This window comes from Chrysemys picta, chromosome 2 (assembly GCF_011386835.1).
Source record: "Chrysemys picta bellii isolate R12L10 chromosome 2, ASM1138683v2, whole genome shotgun sequence".
NCBI lineage: Eukaryota > Metazoa > Chordata > Testudines > Emydidae > Chrysemys > Chrysemys picta.
Genome location: NC_088792.1, coordinates 189,933,624 through 189,952,138, shown reverse-complemented (window position 1 = coordinate 189,952,138; position 18,515 = coordinate 189,933,624). Strand labels below are relative to the sequence as shown.

The following is an 18,515-nucleotide window of genomic DNA, read 5'->3' as shown; positions in this document are numbered from 1 at the left end:
CAATTTACTAAAAGGGAGTAGGGTGGTGGGAAAGAACAGCCTCTTGTATCAAGACTTGGGCAACAAAAGGAGTCCTGGATGAAATCCTGGCTCTGCTGAAGTCATTGAGAGTTATGCCACTGACTTCAGTGGGGCTAATATTTCACCCTGTGGGTGTTCAAGGAATGCTTCTATTAAAGAAGTAGCCACAAGTAACCAGAACCAAACCCCCTCTAGATTTTCACACATGCTCATAAAACAAATAAATACCAGCAATAGAAACATATCCTACCTTAAATAGGAAAGATGATAAAGTACTGGTAGAAGGGGCTTTTTTTGTGACAGGTTTTATAGAACATACTGTTTAATTTCTGCCTCAGTTGAGTATTCCATTACTTCTGTCAGGTTTTTGTTTCATAAACTCTGTCATTTAAATGTTATGTTTAATGTGAATTTACTCTTGAATGTAGCTTTAAAGGAATTCTTAATGTATGTCCTATAAACATACATGCACGACCCTACATTAAATTGTAATGCTACCATATTGGCACTGCTAAATCTATCAGAATTTTGTTTCGCCATATGCTAGGAATCAGGAACCTGTTCTGATACTGTTGGCATTAGAGTGTAGCTCTTTGTTTTTGAAAAGGATCAGCACATTTTTAGCCTGTGTACTAAATAGAATCCCCTGATAATGTTTTAATTCGGTGTGCTTTATCTGTAGTATATTATACTATTACAGTTAGGCAAGTATGTGCAGTTCCTACTGCAATTCTGTAAGAAATGAAAAACTGCTATGTATTGGTTCCAAGCATGTTCCTGAAGCTGCATTAGGGCTGCATGTATAAAAATACCCCCTAAACCCCAGGACTGGTTCAGTCCCACACAGACTCCTGTTGACTACACGAGTAGACCCCATGAAAGTATTTTGGGAATCCTCTTTGTAGCCTGTTAGTACGTATAGCAGTATCACCTCAATCCTTCTAAACCGATAAGAGAAGTGCCTTTTTAGTCCATTCGTCCTTGCAGGGCTTTGAATTAATGATTTAGGGTGTGTCTACACAGCAAAAGCTGTGCGCAGGCTAGCCTACCAGAGCTAGCTGAATCCAGCTAGTGCACATAAGAGTAGCAGTGAAGTCAGTGTAGCCCGGGCTTTAGAGTGGGTAATCCTGGCACAGACCCTGGGTATGTACTCGGCTTGTTAAACTGTTATGAAGCCTGTTCAGTGCTGATTTCATTATTGGTACCAGCCCCAGCTAGCTAAGGAAGAAGGCTGGCCCATGTGCAGCTCTTCTTGTTTAGGCATATCCTAAAACTATGTGAACCAGAAAAGTAGTTGTGACCATCAGAAGGTCGACATTTGCCACAATTGCCTTAGGTTACTACACAGTGTTATTTCTGTGTTTGTAGTACTCTCCTGCTGTTTCTTATTTTATGTATAGGAAAGTGAAGATAATACCAATGTAATAATATGTACTTGCAAAGGTGTAATTGGCAAGTTTGAAGGGTGACCTGCAAAGAAAAAGAAAATGGGATTGTGGGGTTACATACGTGTGTGTGTGATTACAATATGTAAAGTATGCCTGAAAGTCCCCACCCCCCTCTGTACCCTTTCCTTGGATTTGCTGGAGGACCTGGGAACTGGAGTAATATCTTTCTTAGCCTCAATTGGCATGGTGTGGCTATTGGATCTTCTACAAAGAGATCTTTTGCTACTGTTTAAATATTTGAATTAAATAAAAGCTAGCAAAAATCAAAGACCTTTAAACAATCTTTGTAAAAACTCTTTTCCACTTGATTTGTTCAGGTGTGACTTTCTTGTTACTTGTGTTGTCATCATCCAACTAATTTTAAAATCATCCATAAAATCTTTTTTTGGGGGGGAGGCCAAGGGGACACTTGGGAAAAACATTCAGCTCCTATGTATTTATACATCATAAGTAAATAAAGGAGGAAACAAACAATTTTTGTGTAGATCACCTTGAATTTGAATGCGTATATTCCACTATTCTGGAAGTTATTTACTATTTAAGTATAGGAAGAAATGAGACCTCAAAAAATCACTCTTTAAATATATACAGTATACAATGCTGATTTAAAATGTTGATGTTTGTGAGGAAATTTGAACACACATATTTTTCTCTGTTTTTATACTAAGAAATATTGCACTCGGATAACTAAAACAGATTAAGCCTGTAAATTCTGGTTTGGGTAGATATGCAGATCTCAATGAGTCTAGTTTGAAGAAAAATAATTCAGCATCTTAAAAATAATTAAGACCCTCATCTGGCAAACAGTTCGTTGTACACACGCTTAATTTAATGCATGTTAATGTAGTTGATTTAAATAGGAATACTCATGTAAAGTTAAGCATGCAGAGAACTATTTGCAGGATCAGGGTCTACAACGGCTAATTTTTCACATGCACTGTACTGTATAACTATTCTATAGAGTTTTTAATGCTTTGGGGGGAAGCAATCCAGGGTATCCTAAATCCTGGCTTATTCCCATTTGACATCTGCCAGAAATCTGACTATGATGATCAATTTCAATTAATTCCAAATCATTCTACAACTTGGATTTTGGGTAGAATCGCTTAACATGGGGTTGGAACAGTGTCAGAGTCAGCAGTATTTTCCAGGGATGAAATCCTAGCCCCACTGAAGTTGAATAAAGGTTTTTTGTCTTTTACTTCAACAGGGCTAGGATTTCACATCAAGTTTCCTGACTCCCAGTTCAATGTCCTATCTGACTGCACCATTCTATCTTTTCGTCATGTGTACAAGGTGAAAGTGGTAAGCAATTTTCATTTTTATTTCCCCATCTGTTATACCTAAGCCTTCGAAATGTTTTCCTGGGGTCCCAAATGTGGCAATTTTTAAAAATCTTTCTGTGTTGGGATTTTTAACGTTTTTCCTCAAAACAATATGAATATACACAACTTGTTCCTATTAATTCCTTTACAGGAAGATGAACTAAAACAACAAGATCAAGGGCCTTTCCAGCATAAAATAAGCTTTTATATTCATTAAAAATATAGAATGTTATATTCCATCAAACATAAGTAATGTTTTGTCTATTGCATATAGAAATCTTGTCCTAGATTACGATCACAGTTCCAACTTTCACGCAGTAAATAAGCACTCTGACTTCACAATAAGTCAAAAATCAAGCCAATCCCTAAGAACACTCTGTGACTAGATCCCACTAGCATGCAGTCTAGGACTGTGGTGGGCCTGCTGTCCACCACTGATTCTCTCCCCCTTCTTGCCCCTGCTTGCCAGGAGCCCATCAAAAAAAAAAAAGCAACAAGCTGCTACAAGCCAAAAACTAGCCAACGAGCAACTCACAAGCCAATTAAGCCAAAACCAAGCCCAATTTCTGTGTATTTTTCACTGGTTCAGCATGTCTGGATTACATGTGTGTGTATATAGCTATACAATAAGTAGGTATGTGATGAGAAAAGTTGACAAATATAAAATATTACGTTAATTTAAACAAAAAACACTCAAGAAAATTAATGATCTTTAGCCTCAGATGTTTGGTATATCTAGACATCTGCATTGGATAGAAGCAGGTGTGCTTGAACTGTGCTCAGCAAATTGTAAAAGAGCAATCACGTCAAGTGGAAAGTCAAAAAACAGCTCTCCGCCTACTCAAGAATAGAACTGAACAAATACTACCAAACAATGTTCACAAATGAGTTTGAATGAAACTGTGAATTTAATTCTGTTAACGATATTCATATTATAAGTTTGCAATGTTGTTGTAGAAGAGCAGCTCTATGTAAGCTTAAAAGTTTCTTTCACCAACAGAAGTTGGTCCAGTAAAAGATATTGCCTCATGTACCTTGTCTCATATTTTAAGAACAGTCTTTCCAATGCAGAGGGACAACAAAAAGCTCACTTAGCTTTGTTCCCAAGTCTGATTTTTTTTTTCTAAACCTCACAGAGCTCTACTCTGGCCCTCTGCATGCTCAACCCTGGTCAACACTATAAAATCCATACCCCGGAGCAATGCAGTTATACTGACCAAACTGCATGATAACTCCATGAGAGGGCTTCTCCTGTTGACTTGGCTACTGTCTCTTGGGGAAGTGCAGTACCTATGCCAATGGGAGGTATAGGTAGTGTCTTCACTAAGCGCTGTAGCGCTATAAGTGTAGACAAGCCCTCAGAAAGTGAAAGTCTTAATTTTTACTTAAAAAAAAAAGTCGGTATAAAGGGTCCACATCAGAAGTGTTTTTGTGGTCATCTTTGATTGTCCCCGTTCTGGTGACACAATTTTCAGCCAGCCAATGCAGGACCAGAAATAACCCATACACTTTAGCTGACCAATCACAATAATAAAGGAATAGAAAAAACAGAGATTCATAGGTTGGCCCACCTGACCCTGTTTTACACAAGTGGATTGTGCTGGCAAGTTTAGAGTACTCTTAATTAATATAAAGACATCTTTATACATGGGAAGGTTGTAATTACATTTGTCATTGATTTGAGGGTTGAGATGTGTCAAGGAGAGACAATGTCATGTAGCAAGGTTTAGAGCATGCTTGGCTATTACCATCTTGATATTTCTGTTAGAAATGATAAGCACATGGATGCCTACTGCAGTGTTGCTTGAGCCACAGGATACCCCACTTCATTATTTTAGTAAAAGAAATGGTGATATGGAGAGAGTAAACAAAACTCTTGTTCTCCTTTATGGTTGAACGGCAACAATGCAATGTTCAGACTCTAAATAAGTCCTGTCCCAATCAAGAAAATTAAGAGCCATAAAGACACTATCCCAAACCAAAACGACTCCTACAAACATTCCTAAACTTTGGTGTGCACCATATTTGAACATTGAGCTAGCTATGTATTGTGTCTTGGTTTACAGAGGTTCAAAAGCCTTCTGCTAAACTAATATGACCTCACACTTTTTCACCATCAGAGTCTGAAGCTTTACACCATCTGCAGTAGTATTTCCTGGGTAACTAGCTTTCAGGTTTAGTTGTAAGCAGAGCTGAAGTAGAAATCTTCATTACTTTTTTTTGGTTTGTTTTTTTTAAAAAGTGGCCTTTTTACAAAATGAAAAAATTGACTGAAAATGTGTTTCTCTTAAAATTTTGAGACAGAGTAACCACCAAAAAAAAAAAATTAAGGTTTCTTGTTACGTTGAAAAACCAGAATATTTTCTCCCTCCATATCCTCAAAAATCATCATTAAGGAACGACAACAAACAGTTTCTAAATTTATGTCTTTCCATTATACAAAAGGCAAGCTTCTGAATTCTCAGTATTGAGATTTGCTAACTGTTTATCCACACAACTTTACCTCTTTCTTCAAAGAGAGGTAAAACCTACATGAAGTATAAATGGAATTTTTTTTTTCAATTTTTCTCTTTTTAGGCTGTTGAACTTTGCAGCTTATAATACATTCTAATTTTGTGCTGCTATAAGTATCCTGCAATATTCATAAATTGTAGTTGACTGTGCTAGGGATATATTTGCACAAGAACTGTTTTGAGAGATTTTTGCATCTGTATCTAGGATGAAATTATGTCTTTTAGCAGCAGAGAGGCTGGGGGAACAGAAGAATGCGCAATTCTTCTTAAGGAGAGGCCTGGTCTACACTACGAGTTTAGGTTGACTTTAGCAGCGTTAAATCAAATTAAGCCTGGACACGTTCACACGACGAAGCCCTTTCTTTCGACTTAAGGGGCCCTTTAAACCGGTTTCTTTACTCCACCTCCGAGGGGATTAGCGATAAAATCGGCCTTAGCGGGTCGGAATTGGGGTAGTGTGGACGGAATTCGACGTTATTGGCCTCCGGGAGCTATCCCACAGTGCTTCATTGTGACCGCTCTGGACAGCACTCTCAACTCAGATGCACTGACCAGGTAGACAGGAAAAGCCCCGCGAACGTTTGAATTTCATTTCCTGTTTGCCCAGCATGGAGAGCACAGGTGACCACGCAGAGCTCATCAGCACAGGTAACCATGATGGAGTCCCAGGATCGCAAAAGAGCTCCAGCATGGACTGAACAGGAGGTATGGGATCTGCTCGCCATATGGGGAGATGAATCAGTGCTAGCTGAACTCCGTAGCAGTAAAAGAAATAGCAAAATATTAGAAAAGGTCTCCAAGGCCATGAAGGACAGAGGCCATAACAGGGGCGCACGGCAGTGCCGCGTGAAAATTAAGGAGCTAAGGCAAGCCTACCACAAAGCCAGAGAGGCAAACGGAAGGTCCGGGGCACAGCCGCAAACATGCCGCTTCTATGCGGAGCTGCATGCCATGCTAGGGGGTGCAGCCACCACTATCGCAACCGTGTGCTATGACTCCTTCACTGGAGAAACACACAGGGAAGAGGGTTCGGGCTACGAGGAACAGGAGGATGAAGATAATGTGGATAGCTCACAGCAGCAAGGAAGCGGAGAAACCGGTTTCCCCAACAGCCAGGATATGTTTATCACCCTGGACCTGGAGCCAGTAACCCCCGAACTCACCCAAGGTGTGCTCCCAGACCCTGAGGGCGCACCGGGGACCTCTGGTGAGTATACCTTTGTAAATATTACACATGGTTTAAAAGCAAGTGTGTTTAATGATTAATTTGTTCTGGCAATCGCGGCCAGTACAGCTACTGGAAAAGTCTGTTAACGTGTATGGGGATGGAGCGGAAATCCTCCAGGGACATCTCCAGAAAGCTCTCCTTCATGTACTCCCAAAGCCTTTGCAAAAAGGTTCTGGGGAGGGCTGCCTTATCCCGTCCGCCATGGTAGGACACTTTACCACGCCAGACCAGTAGCACGTAGTCTGGAATCATTGCATAACAAAGCATGGCAGCGTATGGTCCCGGTGTTTGCTGGCATGCAGACAACATCCATTCCTTATCGCTCTTTGTTATTTCTCAGGAGAGTGATATCATTCACGGTCACCTGGTTGAAACGGGGTGATTTTATTAAGGGGACATTCAGAGGTGCCCGTTCCTGCTCTGCTGAACAGAAATATTCCCCGCTGTTAGCCACGCGGTGGGGGGGAGGGGTGAAGTGATCATCCCAGAGAATTGGGTGTTGGGGGGGCGGGGGGTTAGTTGGGTTTGTGTTGCATGTTAACCCGGGAACCGCAGCCCCTCCTTTTACATTGCAAACCCATTTTAAATGGCCAACCCAATGGGTCCTTGGTATGGGAAATGAGGGTGCTACAGTTTGAAACCATTCCCACATGTTAAGAAGGTGAAAAAAGCCAAAAGACTGTGGCTTATCATGGCTGCCTGCAAGCCGAAATCTGTTGCCTGGCACCGCGTGAGTGATCTCTCACACCAAACCAGCAGGCCCTCAATATAAGAGGAAAAATGTGACCTTGTAACGAAAGCACATGTGCTGTGTAATGTGAACAGCAAAATTTAACGTGAAAGAGTGTACCCGTTGTTCTCTAAAATGTCTTTTTTTTTAACCACCTCTCCCTTCTCCTCCACCAGCTGCAAATGTTTCTCCTTCACAGAGGCTAGTGAAGATTAGAAGGAGAAAATGGCGGACTCGGGATGACATGTTCACGGAGCTCCAGATGTCCTCCCACGCTGAAAGAGCACAGCAGAATGCGTGGAGGTAATCAATGTCAGACTACAGAAAAGCACAGTATGAACGAGAGGAGAGGTGGTGGGCTGAATCGCGGGATGAACAGAGCAAGTGGCGGGCTGAAGATGATAGGTGGCGTCAGCTTGCAGACAGAAGGCAAGAGTCGATGCTCCAGCTGCTGGAGCATCAAACTGATATGCTCCAGCATATGGTTGAGCTGCAGGAAAGGCAGCAGGAGCAGAGACTGCCGCTACAGCCCCTGTGTAACCAACAGCTCTCCTCCCCAAGTTCCATAGCCTCCTCACCCAGACGCCCAAGAACACGGTGGGGGGGCCTCCAGCCACCCCAGATGATTGCCCAAGCATCAGAAGGCTGGCCTTCAATAAGAGTTAAAGTTTTAAACTGCAGTGTGTCCTTTTCCTTCCCTCCTCCACCCATCCCGGGCTACCTTGGCAATTATCCCCCTAGTTGTGTGATTGAATTAATAAAGAATGCATGAATGTGAAGTAACAATGACTTTATTGCCTCTGCAAGCGCTGCTCAAAGGGGGAGGGGAGGGTGGGTTTTTTGGTTTACAGGGAAGTAGAGTGAACTGGGTGGGGGGGTGGGGCGGAGGGTTCATCAAGGAGAAACAAACAGAAGTCTCACACCGTAGCCTGGCCAGTCACAAAACTCGTTTTCAAAGCTTCTCTGATGCGCACCGCGCCGTGCTGTGCTCTTCTAACCGCCCTGGTGTCTGGCTGCATGTAATCAGCGGCCAGGCGATGTGCCTCAACCTCCCACCCCGTCATAAATGTCTCCGCCTTACTCTCACAGATATTGTGGAGCGCACAGCAAGCTGCAATAACAATGGGGATATTCTTTTTGCTGAGGTCTGAGCAAGTCAGTAAGCTGTGCCAGCGTGCTTTTAAACGTCCAAATGCACATTCCACCACCATTCGGCACTTGCTCAGCCTGTAGTTGAACAGGTCCTGTCTACTGTCCAGGCTGCCTGTGTACGGCTTCATGAGCTATGGCATTAAGGGGTAGGCTGGGTCCCCAAGGATAACGATAGGCATTTCAACATCTCCAACAGTTATTTTCTGGTCCGGAAAGAAAGTCCCTTCCTCCAGCTTTCGAAACAGACCAGAGTTCCTGAAGATGCGAGCATCATGTACCTTTCCTGGCCATCCCACGTTGATGTTGGTGAAACGTCCCTTGTGATCCACCAGGGCTTGCAGCAGCATTGAAAAGTACCCCTTGCGGTTTATGTACTCAGTGGCTTGGTGCTCCGGTGCCAAGATAGGGATATGGGTTCCGTCTATCGTCCCACCACAGTTTGGGAATCCCATTTCAGCAAAACCATCCACTATGGCCTGCACATTTCCCAGAGTCACTACCCTTGATATCACCAGGTCTTTCATTGCCCTGGCAACTTGGATCACAGCAGCCCACGCAGTAGATTTGTCCACTCCAAATTGATTCCCGACTGACCGGTAGCTGTCTGGCGTTGCAAGCTTCCACAGGGCTATTGCCACTCGCTTCTCAACTGTGAGGGCTGCTCTCATCCTGGTATTCTGGCGCTTCAGGGCAGGGGAAAGCAAGTCACAAAGTTCCATGAAAGTGCCCTTATGCATGCGAAAGTTTCGCAGCCACTGGGAATGGTCCCATACCTGCAGCACGATGCGGTCCCACCAGTCTGCTTATTTCCCAGGCCAAGAATCGGCGTTCCATGGCATGAACCTGCCCCAGTAAAACCATGATTTGCACGTTGCTGGGGCCTGTGCCTTGTGAGAGGTCTATGTAGGGTGACCAGACGTCCCGATTTTATCGGGACTGTCCCGATATCTGTTTGTTTGTCCCGCGTCCCGACTGATGTTCGGCCGGGACACTGGACAAACAAACACTTTTGCCCTCCGCTCCGGCGCTTGCACCCCCCCCGCCCCAAGTCCGCCCCCTTCTTCCCCCATTGGATCCCTCCCCAAATCCCTGCCCTGACCCCGCCTCTTCCCAAGCACTCTCTGGGCACGCTGCAGCCAGCTCGGTCTGCTCCCCTGGCCGCAGCTGGCTCAGCGTGTGGGGCGGGTGACTGAAGAGGGACCGGAAGCTGGAGCTTGGCCGCTGGTGTGCAGAGCCTCTTCCTCAGCGGGTGGGGGAGCAGGTCCCCTGCCCGTCCCGCCGCAGGGATGAGGCGCACTGGGCTGGGTAGTGAGCGGCGGCGGCGGGAGGGGCCCGGCCTGGGCTGGGGCGAGCGAGACGCGTTTGCAGCTGCCGCGCCAGGGGTTCCCGAGGCGCGGCAGGAGCTCAGCCCCTCCGCGGCCACGCGTCTTCCCGGGACCTCGCCTGCCTCTCGAGCTGCCCCAGGGCCCCTCCGCCGGCAGCCGAGTCCAGCCCAGGCCCGCAAACGCCGCGTGGTAGCGCCACTCTCCGCGCCCAGCGCTGCCCGGCCCCCTCCAGCCCGGCCCTGCACGCCGGCAGCCGGAGCAGCCCCCAGCCTGGGAAGGGGTTTCTCAAACCTGCCCCTGCAGGCCGCCCAGCCCGAGACACCTTCCACGCTGGGCTGCGCCGCCCTCCGGCTCTGCGGGCCCAGCCACCGCTGGAAGTTGGCCCGGGGCGCTGCTTGCTGGGTGTGTTGGACTCGAATCTGGACTGGGGGCAAGTCCCGGACAGTCCAGTGGCCCCGGGGAGCCGGAAAGGAGGACTGGCTTTCCTCACGGGGTGGTCGGGGGTTGGGGAGCTTTGGTCTGGGGACACCAAAGCTGTTAGGGGAGAAAGGGGCTGGTCTAGTGACTAGTGGAGCTGTGCAGGGCTCTGTGTGTGTGCCTGGGATGGGGTGACCGGTGTCTGTGTGTGTGTTGGGGGGGCAAGCAGGGCGGGCATGGGCCCACGGCGGCTGAGCTGTGGCAGAGTGTCTCCGAGACAGGCGGAGGCAAGCTGGTGGGGGGGCGGGGCGTGGAGCTCCGGCGGCTTTTTTTTTTTTTTGCGCGCCCCCCCCCGCGTCCCGATATTTCACCTGGGTGATCTGGTCACCCTAGGTCTATGTCCATATCAATTTCCTCATCACTTTCGTCGCCGCGCTGCAATCGCCTCCTCGGCTGGTCCTGGTTTTGCTTTGGCATGTCCTGGCTCTGCATATACTCCAGGACAATACGCGTGATGTTCATAGTGCTCATAATTGCCGCGGTGATCTGAGCGGGCTCCATGATCCCAGTGCTATGGCGTCTGGTCTGAAAAAAGGCGCGAAACTAGTATCTGACGGACGGAGGGAGGGAGGAGCGAGTGACAACATGGCGTACAGGGAATTAAAATCAACAAAGGTGGCTGTGCATCAGGGAGAGACACAAACAACTGTTACACAGAATGCCCCCCCCCCCCAAAGATTAAACTCAAAACCCTGGGTTTAGCAGGCCGTTGATTTCACGGAGGGAGGGGGAAGCAAATGAATACAGAACAAATCTATTTTTTACATCTTAAGCTGGCAGACAATGGTGCAGCATGACTGATAGCCCTCGGCATCTTCTGCGTGCTTGGCAGAAAATAGCATACTACGACTGATAGCCATCATCGTCGAGACTGCCCAGGTGCCCATGATTGACAGCCACTGCAGTACGATGACAACTGATACCAGTTGTAATATACCATCTTCTACCAAAAGGCAATTAGCTGCTGCTGTGTAGCAATGCAGTACCATGTCTGCCGGCACCCAGAGGATATATGGTGACGGTGAGCTGAGCTGAGCTGAGCGGGCTCCATGCTTGGCGTGGTATGTTGTCTGCACAGGTAACCCAGGTAAAAAGGCGCGAATCGATTGTCTGCCGTTGCTCTGATGGAGGGGGAGGTGCCTGACAACATGTACCCAGAACCCCCCGTGACACTGTTTTGCATCATTCAGGCATTGGGATCTCAACCCAGAATTCCAATGGGCGGCGGAGACTGCGGGAACTGTGGGATAGCTACCCATAGTGCAATGCTCCGGAAGTTGACGCTAGCCTCGGTACTGTGGACGTGGTCCGCCGACTTCATGCACTTAGAGTATTTTATGTGGGGACACACACAATCGGCTGTATACAACCGATTTCTATAAAACTGGCTTCTATAAATTCGACCTAATTTCGTAGTGTAGACATACCCTTAAGGACAGGAATGAAAATACTAGAATGTGACTGTGGAAATATAGGGGAGAAATATGCTAATGTTCCAGTTAAGTGTAAGCATGCCCTGTGTGAATTACATGTTGGCAGAAGCCTGAGCTGAATCAGACTGAGCTGAATGCTTGTGCAGTTAATAAAAGTGCAAAAGTGGAAAAATTGACCCCAAGGTGCTAAGTAAACATTACTGTGATTTGAGTGGCAGTTTTTAGAAACATTGTCTGTGTATTGAGCAATGGTATTTGATGCATGTAGAAAAAGTATAATCAAAGTTTTCTCTGTGAAGCATTGCCTGCAATCATGAACCAGAGGACAGTGGGCAGTGAGTGCCCATGGTCCCACCTCCTTCACACACAGACTTGGGCTGTCCACTTTACCAGTAGCACTACACACACTTGCACCCAGCAATCCAGAGGGAGTGCAGCTAAATTATGGTTATCTATGCATGGAATTCCACAGTTGTGGGGACAGATTATCTGTGTTCTCTTTCCTTCCCACCCCGAGTATGTTCAGGGTCAGCCATAATTTAACCCACAATATTTTATCTCGAAACAAATAAAACATTTTAAATTTTATTACCTTGGAAGAATAAATTAATCTTTTCATTTTTTGAAATGTCATTCTTTCACATTCCAGCTACGTCAGGATACAACTAGCTAAACACACAAGTTAAATATAATACTTATCTGTCCCAATATATATTGCTAGAGACAGACAACTGTATTAAAGAGCAGATGTACTTCAGTTAGTGAATTTTTGCTTTCATAGAAAGGCCTTCGAAAAATAGGATCTAGGTTTTGCCTGAACTTTCTATATAGAGTGCTATTATTTATGAATGGGTTGTCACAATTTTTTCGTTACATTAAAATATAACTCCATAGCAACAGCAAAAGCAGATTGTAAATCTCTCTTCTTTTGTGAGTGAAAGAAAATTTCACTTTAATTAAAAAAAGTTGGTCAGATTCGTAGCCCCTCACCTTGCCTTTGTGTCATGGACCAGCAGTTGGAAAATCTGGCTTTTAGTGGGATAGACTGTCAATGCTTGGGATGCGGGAATGAGGCTAACTTCTTGTGGAGTGGCATGTTTCTTTAGTCTTAAGAAATTCTTGTGAGTTATGGTTGCCTTGAAAATTTTATATTTTATATAACAATTGTTAGAGCTGGTTGAAAATTTTCTGACAAAACAAGTCTGCATCAGAAAATGCTGATTTGATGAACCTGAGATGTTGTGTGGGAAAGTATATCTATTTTGTCAAATTTTGATGGGAAAATATAGCACAATTTTGCTTTGACTATATTGTTTCAACTTTTATAATAAATACAATATATAACACAAGTCTAAACAAAATGTTCCAACCTTCTCAAAACAAAATGTTTAAGGTAATAAGAAAATATTTCAGAGTATTTTATTTTGTGAAAAATTGAGTTTTTGACTTCTAATCCCAATTCAAGATGAAACCAAATTCAGATATCTTGCAATTTCCCTGAAGATGGAAATCCTGTGCTTTGTCCTGTTCTAATTATTATTCTCTCATTCCTAGAGAGAGAGTAATGGCAGTTCTGGAGAAAAAACATGAGTTAATGCTTCCAATATGGAGGGAAAAGTGACTGAGTGTTTATCCAGAGAGGAGGGTTAAACTGCATACAAAGGCAGGGACTTCCAGTTTGCAAACAGATAAATTGGAACCTGTTCTAAAAGTGAATCATCAGGTAAAATCTCTGCTGGTGCAACTCTGCCAAAGTCAATGAAGTTACATTGACAGAGGATTTAGACCGCTCTGTGACCATATCTACATAGAGTCCATGTCAGTATAATTATGCCGGCATAGCCCCTAGCATAGAGGCAGCGTAAGCTGGCAGAAGGAGAGTTCTGCATAGTAAAACCACCTGACTGAATGACATTAGCTATACTGACAGAAGGATGGAGGTTTTGCCAACATAGCTATACCAGGGAGGGAAGGTGTGTGTATGTGTGTGGTGTTCTTGCACTCCTAGCTGACATAGTCATGCTGGGCTTTGTGGTATAGACCAAGCCTGTTGGTCAACAATTAAATTCTCTTGCAAAAATAATTTTATATAGTGTGGGTGTCTTCCCAATAAATGACAGGAAGTTTATGAATATTTTCACTTTTCTTTCACTTGGATAGATGCACTTAAACGTTACTTTTCCTTGTTCCTCTCTGATTGGAATAACAATTCAATTTTAGCTGAGAAGAAACCTGCATTTTTCTCTATCCACACAGGTACTGACTCACTGGGCTGTGGGGATGGTATTACTTAGGGAGGTTTTTTAATCATTACGTAGTAATAAGGGAGGAGATATTCCATCAAAAAATAGAAATAAAGGTTGATATATGAACATAATCCATACAATTGCTCTTTTATCAGAACACACATTTCTATATTTTGTTGACTTTTTTTGGTTTGTTGTAAGCTGTGGCAATTTTTGTCACTGACATTCTAAAAGATTCATCTGGCATGTTCCTTGCTTTCCAGAACATGAAAACGCTCTTGGTTGAAATAGGAGAAAAAACAGTTAATTTCAATCATGATGACAGTTTTTTGGTGAACAATAGTCTCCCTGAGTTGACATGGAGAAGTAATGAATGAATGAAAGGAGAACTGAGTCACAGCTGCACTTTGCAATCACTTTTGAACATCTACACTCTTCCAGCCAAAATACTATTAATACGTGTGTCAGCACAGTGAGTGAATCTCATAGTGTGAACGCATTGGAACAGTTCAGGAAAGAAAATGAAGAATATCCTCAGGGACAGACTTTTCTTTTTCTCTGAGAGACTCTTCATTATTCAGGCATTGTGATACTTTTCCTTTATTTGTGTAAAGATTAAATTGCACATGATTTCTAATGTTTCTGCTACTCCAACTGTCATAGGTCGATGACCTTCATGGAAGTGAGATAATAGATACATCGTCTGTTGTTTGGGCTAGTGCTGTTCCTCCACAGCCCAGTACTTTCCTATTGTTATAAGTCGAAAGCAATTAAATAAAAATACAAGATAAGGCTTCTCAAATATCTTTAGTATTTCATATGTGCCTTTATGTGGCTGTCATTTAGCATTAATATGAGATATTATCTAATGTTGTTATAATGAGACCTAAAAGCATGCATTGGGAATCTTCTACATGGGAGATACAAAAAAGTTAATGAAGAAGATGTCCATCTGGACAGGTATTTAATAATGCAACTTCTGGAAATGAGCTCTCCAATTGTTTAAATCTTGTAACCCAAGGACTCCTATTTAGGGGTGGGGTGTATGTGTAAACATGTGTTGTCATGTTCAAGTCATTTCACTAAGCATTTTTCATACTCGGACTACTTTTTCCAATCAATCTGCACATTAAAATAATATTGCATATAGCAAACTATAAATGAGTGCCTTCCACAGTGATTTTTATGTGGAATGCATCCTTTGATCTCATTCAAAAAACTGTTTGATAGTTGTTTCTCATTTATATTCCAAATGATCTATTTATAGTCATTGTACATCAGCTTTTCTTCCCCCTGTTGACTGAATGACTACCCTTGACTTTTGTTTAGTTTCTTCTTAGTAATTGAAGTAGGTGCATCAAGAATTGAGCTAAGAGCACTCTGGCAAAAATGTTTTGTTTTTTTTGTTTTGTTTTGTTTGTGAAAGTGAAGTGCAATTGACACAGACACTGGTTGTGACACACAGTGTAGAATAGCACAGATATGATAGAGAACCTTTGTAAGAGAAACATAGAAGATGCATCTAAAATTAAATGTACGCTATATTTTGTCTACTATCTTTGATTATTTGTCCATTCCACACTTCAGCCATATCCTCTGACTAAACATATCTTCTAAAATTCGTTTCCTCCGACTGTCTTCTGGAAAAAAATCAGGGTTATTTTTTCCCTCTTTAAAAAACTGGTACTGTAACTCTATAGAGTGAGCCTTTTGGCTTCCAAATAAGGGAACAGAAGGAATTGGAATAGTTGATTAGGCAAAATTCGCTTAAAAATGTTTTCTTAAAGCAGCTGTAACTGGCACATTGCTTTTGTTATGATGTTCCAGAAAGATCAGAAAACAGGAGGAGGAAATGGTGAGAAATAAATATATGGATACCCTGAAAAAAAAAAATTCTGAAAAAGGTAGAGAGATAAGGAAAATAATCTGTCACGTCTGACATCGCGGCAAGGGGCTTGCTGCAGAGGCTTCATACTGTCATTTCAATGCTACTCTCTATTGCATAGTCACATATCCCACTCACAAAGCAGCTAGTGTTTCCAAATATTTACAAACTTGTAATGCACATTACAGCAAGATAAGCCATTCATAGTCTCCTTTTAATGGCAGCTGACTATAAAACCACATGTGACATTTATCTATCATTAAAGTCAACCTAATGAGGAGATGTTGATTTTACTAAATTATTCTGTTTTTCAACAATCACATTTTGTATTAATTATATTTTTACTGCACTCAAGGTAAAAAAAAAAATCAATTACATGGGAGTCAGGGAGGACTGAATGTTATAAGACTGTAGTAGTAAAAGGAAAACTATTACATCTTAACTCTGTAAACATGGTTCTCTAGTTTTGGGAGGGAATTAAAAAAAATTAATAAATAACACAGTAATAATTTTAGGTAATTTCCCTCACATACACCTGCTCTTCGTTAGACATCTAAATACCAAATTCTAAAATAATAATTTTCGTCACTGATTGACTTGAGCATAACTGAGGTACAATTTAAAGTTTAAAGTGGTCAGTTAATTTAGCATTCTAGTGAAGCCCCAGGATATTTCTGTGTCTCCTACATAGTTGATAACAATTTTCTTCAGTGTTAATGTGGTGATGTTTTCATTAGATAATAGCAGGTTTAGACTTTACATTTCTAGATCTATATGGTGGGCTTTGTTCGGACAGTTAGATTTAAGAGATTTTTTTTTTTTTTTGTTCCTGGCAGGCATTATGTTCTTTGTTTAAGACTGAGCAAGTCCTTTGGATTGATTGCCAGAATCTATAATAGAGGGTTAAATACTGAATCAATTGTTAATGTTGTATGTATGAAATGGTTGATCAATGTCCAAAATTGGTGTATCTAATAATAGCAGCTCCATAACAATACCTGAGTGAGGGAGATTGATATTTATATTCAGAGCATTTTAAATGTAGCTGTAGATTCATTTTGTTCAAAAAAGAAGAAAAATAGTAAAGTCTCTACATCATGAAGTGTTGAAAATACAGGCTTCAAGGGCTATTAATGTGCTTTCTGCTATTATTTATCATTCACTCAAATGCAGGAAACAGAACTTGGGATGTATACTTGCGAATGTTTCTCAGTGAAAAATGTGTGCAGCAGAGCTAGGAGCATATTTGGATTAGGCCACCATCTATGTGTTTCTTTAATTGCTTGTGGAATTTCTCAGTTGCAGGCATGTCTGGGAAGTGTCTAACTTATAGGTAAATATAGAAATTCCAGTAAAGTAAAGTAAATTTACTTCTGCATTCAAACGTAATGCTGCCTTCTAGTTTTCTACCTTTCAAGGTTTAACAAACTGATTTCTTGATCTATGCTAAATATAAAATTGCTTCAAAAGTTCTCTAGTGCCTTTTTCATCCTGAAGAGGCAAAAAGTACTAGGAGGACTTGTAGGAAATCAACACGTGGGAAGAGGAACTTTTTTTTTTTTTTTTTTTTTTAAATTAAGCTGACTCAGCCACACAGAGATAATTTATTATACTCTTGTTGTACGTCTTGATGTAAGGCACATGATGGGGATACAGGTTTAGTAGAAATAGTTTAGTTAAATAGGGGGTGAAATTTGTAACCCAGAGTGTTTAAAACTCTTAGGGTAGGGGGAACTATCATCATGGAAAATAATGAGCTTCCCTCTAGATGCATAAGAGCATTGCCTCTTACTTGGTCATATTTATATGAAAACTGAGTATAGTGTAGTAGCTTACTATGACTTCTTTAATGCTTTGAATGAAGGCTTGTGTTTCACTGAAATAAAGCAGGATGTCATCTCCAAAGTTATATTCTTTATTATGAACTGTGATACTCTGAATCTCTGAAGAATCTCTGATAATTATTGCCCGGGCAATGTGTATTCCGCAATTCCACAGTCATGGAATTTGCACCGGAATTTGCCCTTTGTTACAGAAATCATGGTCCAGAATCTCAGCTTTCATTTAAAAATAAAGTTTCTAATTCTTATTGTTGCAAAGAAAATCTCATGTATAGGGCAACCTCCTTCTAAGAATCTGAAAAAATGGCTCAGAGGGGTGAATGACCCCAGAGATCTCACTTAGGGCCGAGTGGACTCTGACTGTGGAATTTGGGAATTTTCCAGGATACCACAGAATCTAGCTCCCCCCCTCCCCCACTCCCAACTACATAATTCATTATTTTGCCATCAGCAGGTCCCTAGCATTTTGTTATTTCTCCTAATCTTCCTGCAACTTTTAATATTTCCCCATAATTGGAAATAAATTACATTAGAGTGTGCATCTTTTACTGTTCTGTGGAACAGGGCTGCAGAAATGTGAATGGTTAGGGGGAAAAGAGGGTGTCAGTGCGAGAATTAGTGCCCATTTCATATCCAGGGTATGTGGGGAGCCAGAAGGCCAAGCTGTACAACTACCCTACAGATTTAAGCAGAGCTGAGAAGATGAACTGTGGAAGCTGACTGCAAGCTTCTCTCACCCTAGCAGATGCAGAGTTGGGGAAGGAGATTCTGAACTGGCCTATGCTGATAACATTATAATAGCAGAGTCCTGTATAGCTGGGGCATCTGTAGAATACATACAGACATGCAAAATCTATCCTCAAAAATAGTCATTGACAAATTACACACCAA

The 18,515-nt window shown here is 42.5% G+C and overlaps 1 long non-coding RNA gene across 6 annotated transcripts in view; it reads left to right on the top strand.

Moving 5' to 3' along the window:
• The window catches only part of LOC135981662 (uncharacterized), a 222,574-nt gene that overhangs the window by 88,253 nt on the left and 115,806 nt on the right, over positions 1-18,515 (top strand). For all 6 annotated transcript variants that reach the window (XR_010598801.1, XR_010598798.1, XR_010598800.1 and 3 more), the window contains one exon: positions 2,680-2,774. This is a non-coding gene — a long non-coding RNA (uncharacterized LOC135981662). The remainder of the gene's footprint in view (positions 1-2,679; positions 2,775-18,515) is intronic.